This window comes from Nansenia antarctica (genome assembly GCF_963989245.1).
Source record: "Nansenia antarctica genome assembly, chromosome: 13".
Taxonomy (NCBI): Eukaryota; Metazoa; Chordata; class Actinopteri; order Argentiniformes; family Microstomatidae; genus Nansenia; species Nansenia antarctica.
This window is the reverse complement of record NC_137683.1, coordinates 26687543-26695042: the sequence shown is the minus strand read 5'-3', so window position 1 is coordinate 26695042 and position 7500 is coordinate 26687543.

Below are 7500 nucleotides of genomic sequence, written 5' to 3'. Positions count from 1 at the left end.
TCACACTCTCACGCCGCACCTCTATTTCTCACGGCGAGAAATAACAATTGTTTTACGGGATTTTTATTTTTTTTATTCCTTGAAAGAAAGCTTCCGGACATGAGTTTCGTGGCATCTTTCTGCACGCGCGTTAACTTGAGTCTGCAATCGAAGCGGCAGGCGAGCGCTGATGGAAGAACCTGTGTTCACGCGAGATGCAAGAACGTAGCAAGAAGTGTTGCCAGATTGGGCTACTTTTGGTCACACTGGACGGGTGGATTCGGCAGCTTTTAGACCGGTTGGGCTGGACATTGTCAATTCCATCTGGCAACCGTGGTAGCAAAATATGTGCATTAGTACATTACCACATCGTATCTGGTAGCCTATTGGACTGGGTTGCACCAATTTGGCGTAAGTCATTACCAAATGCAGGCATTTAGTAGTTACTAAACCCCTACTTGTTACTAGCTAGTTTCAAACTAGTTGTTTACTAATTTTGGTTGCACCACGCCAATCTTTTGCCAATCTTAGCTAGTAAATACTCCGTTTTGGTAACTGTTTTTTGTTTCTCTACTGTAACATAACAAGGTACATTAATAATAATAATAATAATTCATAATAATTACAATTTACAATACAAATACAACAATTGGGGGTCCCTCAAAAAAAATGTGGGCGTGCTATGCGCACACAAGATCAACCACCAAGCCCTCATTCTGACCCAGGAAAAACCCTGGTATGTACTGTATAACATGATAGCCATCTATGAGCAATGCACTGTATATAAGATGATGATCAAGGGTCTTTCTGCTGCTGACCAAGGGGCTGAGTCCTGTTGATGGGGCCAATTTTTCTTTTAGAGTCTGTAGGCTACTGTATTTGTTTATTAAGATTTCATAAATATGATATATTGTCTGAATTTTTTTCTTGTTGTATAAAATGTTAATTATTTTCATTTCTTGTGCTGGTTTATTATGAACAACATGTCAAATTGCAGGAAACTAGCACAAATAATTGGGTGGGAGAGGGCTGCCAAAACGCGCACAGTTTTGGGTCGCTCCACCGCCAAAAAATCTCACTCCAAACTTTTGGTGAAACTTGGCAGCCCTGGTTTACCATTCATATCGTCATGGACAATTCATATTGTTCCAATCTATATTGTAACAATCATGTCACACGTCCGCCTCAAAACATCTTGAACGTTGTTTACAAACCTCTGGGAATGATTGAACACCGACGGACCGAACATGCACCCGCTGTGCGAAGAAGAGTGACGTAATTGGCTATGGGAATCACGTCGAGATCCTAAGCTGAGATAACACCAGTGAGAGAGGGATATGTGTACATTCCTGAAATGCCAACAGCTCAAAGATAATCAGTTCAGTCCATCAAACACAGGCAGATTGACAGGCCCTGGCCAACTTCAAAGAATGGTTTTTAGCTATAGTTTAAGTGAATGATCTATTGGATAAGCAAGCCTGTTATTTATGCAGCCAGTGTTTCTGCTGTTAGAGCTAGAGTCTGAATCTACCTCTGTGGTTCCTGATTTGGTTGTAAATTGTACATTTTACGTGACAGTTCTAACTTTCAATAGCTCCTAAGTTTGAACTGAATCAATGTTTCCTCTCTCTTTCTTCTCACTTCAATCTTGAACATTGTTTGTATTGATATTCTATGACTCATAATCCCAAAGTGAAAAAAAAAAAGACTTAAATTCACTTTTAATGATCCATCTATAGCCAAACCCTGAGACCCTTATTCAATTTCCCATGCGCACCAAGGCGGATTAGGCGAAATCTTGGGGCGGGTCATTAGTTGCTTGGCAACAGGGCGAGATGAGGTGTCTGCTATGTAAGCCTTGCCTTTGCTTTTGGGTTCAAGAGACTCTTGGAAGCCCGTCAACAACAGTGAAGATGCCCCTATTTGTCTTCATTGTGTATTTCTCATAAAGACTCACAGCCAAACGCACGCAAGCAGATGACTGATGGGCGTATCTGGAGCTTGTTAAAGACCTCCGGGGGAGATACAGCGCTCGGTTGATAAACTTTAAAAGTAAGACTTTCCAAACATTGGATATGTCTCTAGCACAAACACGAACACGGCCTACAGCGGGTTGGGACAGCCCCCACGCACGACGACTGCCAATGGCCCCAGAGCCTGAGCATAGATTACATTTTTCCTGCTATGACTATGCGGATAGATGATTCACTTACTTCGGCGAATGTATTTGTTGTAAGTCGCTTTGGCTAGAGGCGTCTGCTAAATGCCAAAAATTTAAATGTAAATGTCATTGGGACACTCACACTCACACACCCAATAAAGCACATAGGCTACGGGGTTAGCTGCGAATTCGCTTTTTTGCTCTAATTGGTGTCAGTGGATTCCAGCAAATGCATTCCACTGCAATAACAGATACTGATTAAAAGGAATAATTCAAAACCAGTAGACACCCCAACCCTAGAGGACTACAGTCTGGTGATAACGCATCTAAATTCTTCAAATAATCCAAATAGTTTCAAGTTTCTTTATTGAATATTCTCTTTGCAGTTTGTGAAACTGAAATACAAGAATATTATTTACAGTCACGTCAACATCAATGAGATACCACATAAAATAATAAAACACAACTTTGGATAAAAACAGTGAAAATAACTTTTATCAACACAGTCTCTGGCGGCGGTGGGTAAAGGCTAAAATGTTACAAACAACTTGTGTCATTAGTATTATTAATAAGTATTATACAGTAACTAATATCGATTTTCACCTTGACGACAGTTCTAGGAGATAATAGCTACCACGTGTACTGTACACTGAGTTCTCTTTTGTGTGTACTGTTCAACACCGACTTCTTCTTTGACCCCTGCTACCGTAGACCCTCTGGACCACAGCGTTATCTGCTAATGAGTGTTGAAACTGTTGTGGCCTCTAATTGATTATTAATAGATTTAGTATAACCTACAAAGAGCACAAAGAGCTTCGATCAATTGTCTTCAAAGAGGCCTTTTATTAAGCAAAATGGTTACATGAGCGTAGCAGCCAGGAGCAAGCAGGAAGCAAAAGCCAGCCACCAACAATGGTGGGACTCATATTTATAGAACTATCCTTGGTCATGAGGTCACCATTCTTGGGAACCAATCATATTATACAAATCTGTGATTACATAAGTTATGGGCCCTGTCCATCGTCCGAATTGTTCACTGCGACACAGACCTTGGCTCACACCTTCAGGAAGGAAATGGGCCTTCCTTGAGTGCTAGCTTTGCCCAACTCCCCTTTCTCAGTATAACATAATATAAAACCACTACAAAACCTTGACTTCTCAGATAGGACCTGAACCATTGGAAGGACGATGTGACTTTCAGTCAGGTTAAACCACAGGTTCCTGAAGAAGCACCTTCGACAGAGGTGTGATAGTGTAATCAGTGATCTAATGTCTTCTGTCCTCACAGAAGAAACACTGACTCAGTGGGAAGGACTGCTCTACTGGCAGCAGAGGTGGACATGTTGTTGTTTTACAATCTGATGAAAAACGTTGCTCATCTACCAAACATAGAGAGACACGTTTATATTATTTCATTCATCAAGTAGTGTTCATTGGTATGTGTTATGTGGATGTGCAGTACCGGTAAGTGCTTTCAATATATATTTCCCACGAACCACTATGTTATTTGTTTCGAATTGTTTGTTTAACACCCCCTTGCCAAATATACTTCTGTGATGTCCCTAACCACACGAATAATAATAATAATAATAATAATAACTTTTATTTGTATAGCACTTTTCCTGCAAACGTTGCAGCTCAAAGTGCTTTAAATGGAATGGAAAACAACCTAAAATTCGAGGCAGACTTTTCCAACTGTCATTCTCAAGGTCATCATACTTTTGACAATAGCATAGTGTCATTTCAACCTTGTAACGTGCAAACACTGTATAAAACACAGAAAAAAAATCTGTTTTTCTTTTCTTTTACATGGTTTTCAACCGTTTATTTGCCGTAAATACATAGCATGAATCCCTTCCCGTTTGTTTTGGTATATTTTGAAGGCAAACTGCCACTCTGACTCTTCACTCAGAATCCACCACCACTGCGGCCGGTTTCCCAGACAACACAACCACACACACAAGCCGATGTGATGTGTGAGGCAGGCTGCAGGCAGACCAATTACCAGACCCACGCCTCCTCATTCCACCACGCCTGGCATTCTCTCAGACCTGAACACATCCATCCATTCATTTGTCCCGAGGAGCCTGGCCGTCTGGTGTGTCAGCCCCTGTTATACCCTCTGATTGAATTAGGCCAGGCTGGGCCGTGGCAGGGGGGGGGTGATGAATGGGTGACATTAGGCACCAGACAAGGTGTTGCAGATGAGCATCTCCTGGCCATCCATCATCGCCTAGGGGGGTCTGTCTAAGGCCAGGCAGACAGGCAGACAGGCAGACAGGCAGACAGGCAGACAGGCAGGCAGGCAGGCAGGCAGGCAGGCAGGCGGGCGGGCAGGCAGATGCCCAGAGAGAGGGACCCTGTTGGCACTTAAGCACAGGCAGGGACAAACACAGACACCTAGCCAAGCCTGGCCACCGCCACCGCCACCACTGTTGTTGAAGTGGGGGTAACAACATCAGCGCAGGGTGGCTGGGTTTGCTCTCTAATAGATATTAATGATGCTGCCTCGGTGTAAATAGCACTTTGAATTGCCCCTGTTGTATGAAATGTGCTATACAAATAAACTTGCCTTGCCTTGCCTAAATAAACCCAGGGTTCATGTTTGGTTGGTTTTTGTGAGAGGTTGGGCAAACATAAATGAACACCGTAAACACCTTAATTCAAGGTGAGGTCAAAGAAGTGAAAGTTAAGTAAAAAACAGCCTAAGCATAACACGACACTATCAACACTGATAATGAGTGCCTACATTTCAGTGGTTCCAACTGAAGCCTTTGTTAGACTTTGTTCATCTCTCCTAACATGAAAGAGACAAGGAAACAAAAGGGATTCATTTTCAAGTGATGTGGTATTCTGGTTGAACCGTCTCTCTCTGAGCATGTCGAGGATGTTCTAACACCTCCTGTCTTTGAGCCGCGGTGACATCAACGTCAGTTCGCAGATCTAACCCAGACGGCACCGGCCTTTCCATAACCCGTACGTCTCTGTCTCTCCCAGGAGACAGGAGACAGCTCCGAACGCGGCCATATTTAGGAGATGATCAAATAATGAATCTTTCTTCCACTACCTTTTTGTTTATTCTCATCCCCTTTACTCCAGGATGTATTGAATCAATTTCTCCTCCTCACACAAATTCAGTTCAGGCTGAGAGCAGCCGCGAACTCCCGTCTGGAGCGGAAATGTGTCCTAGATTTAGCGCGGCAGGCTGACACCCTCCAGCGATCATCGCTCAGCCCGGGGCGCCGTGGGGAATAAATAGCCTGCTCGGGTGTAAATGCAGTCGGAGGCTCCATATAGGCCTAGCTGTCAAAACCGCCCCAGAATGAAGTGTGAAGGTGCGAAACCAAAAGTTGTGAAAACCTGTCACACATCAAGGGGGAACAGTCTAGCATACCGTATGTGTTCCTGTTCCCATCTTACAGTACAGACAGATAAGCTTGATAATGAAATAATCGTGTTTTTTCCACAACTTTGTTCACTCACTCGATTCTCCTGGTTACTGGCTACTTACGGCAGTTCTACTCGTTCTGTTTCAGGGGGTTATTTTTAGAGAAAAGCAGCACTTAGAGGAATAACTCACGTCCCGAAATGGAAATTTAGGATCAACACAATGGGAACTTGGCTCTGTCGCCGCTTCCCCCCGGGGGGATGAGTGACTCACATAAACCTCGACAATAAAAAAAAGAAAAGGCCACCACATCAACCAAGTTCCCACTCTGTTTACCCATCAAAGAGAGAGAGAGAGAGAGAGAGAGAGAGAGAGAGAGAGAGAGAGAGAGAGAGAGAGAGAGGGGCAGAAAGAGAGGAGAGAGAGAGAAAGAGAGAGGGGGAGAGAGAAAGAGAGAGAGAGACAGATGGAGAGAGAGACAGAGACGGAGAGAGAGAAAGAGATGGAGAGATGATACATTATAATCACTCAGGTGACATAGATCTGATATGTATCTCTCACTCAGCTTCTCTAAGGTTGTTTTTGTTGGTAGGGACAGTTGTCCTTACCCCCGCTGAGGAGGAGAAGCACATGGCCCATGCTTATGCTTACATGTTCCCATTAGAAAGTAATAACTTCCAAGTGGAGCTCGGAGGCCTAATCCAAATGAAGCCTAGGATCAGGCCATTAATCAACCCGTTAGGCCCGCAGGGGGGGGGGGGGGGGGTTCGCTCCTGCCAGAGAGAGAGCAAATATTATTTTATAAACAGGAGCAGCTTTTCACTGTGTGTGTGTGTGTGTGTGTGTGTGTGTGTCTGAAATCAGGGATTTCAAAGGCAGGGTTTATGCTGTAAGTTAACTCAGCCTGGGAGCATCATGGAGACAGGCTTGTGTGTCGGAGACAAGTGACGTTTTTCCCAGATGGAGAAAAAGGAAGTAAACAGACTAAACTGGATGTTTGGAATGTCAAGTGACAAGGTAACAGAAAAAAAAACTGTTTACAACGAACATTCTGACCGTTTGGTCTCCCTGCTAGTTGATGATGTACGATACTTTTCAGTTGAAGAAAAGGTTTCGACGCTACATGGCAATGCTAGTGCGATGCGATCCTACCACTTGAGACTCACAACCACACGTGGAGTAGTCTAATGGTTGTTGCTCTGTGGTGATCGATGCTGAGCGATCTCCTGAGCCAATCAGACCAACATACAGTAGCTCGTAGTCCCCTAGACCAGTGGTTCTCAAACCTCTCCTCGGGGACTCCCAGCCGCTCCACATATTCGATCTGTTCCATCACCAGCACACCTGATTCAACTTATCAAGTAGAAAGCAATTATGATTAGTTGAATCAGGTGTGCTGGTGGTGGAACAGATCAAATATGTGGAGCGGCTGGGGGTCCCCGAGGAGAGGTTTGAGAACCACTGCCCTAGACTGTACAGTTTCCTGAGTAACAAACCCAAACAGTCGATGACTCCACTCAACATATTCACCATCATTGTCTCAACAATAACAGTCTCAATAATTTCCCCCATCAACATATATCCAGCCCGTGTAGAATAGAAGATCGAAACTATTCTCACCAGTCGTGACCCTCCAGAGCGACATTAAAACCAACAATCTCAAGAACAAGGAGAATAAAAAAGCCCCAAAGGTATTTCCACATGCAAATGAAGGACACCAGATTGCAGTGTTTGTATGTGGAACAGAGGGGTGAACTAGGCCACACTGACTATATATAGTCCAGATAAACTTCAGCTTCACCTCCAGCTCCAGGTAGCCTGCTGTGATGCTAACCTCTACTATCTGCCCCCCCTTGAAACCACTGATAAGACAGAATTGCAGCGGGGCTCTTAGCCGATGAAGAGAAAAAATGCCAAGAATTCTCCACTCAAGCACTGAATGACAAGTAGGTAGAACAACATGTGCAACAAC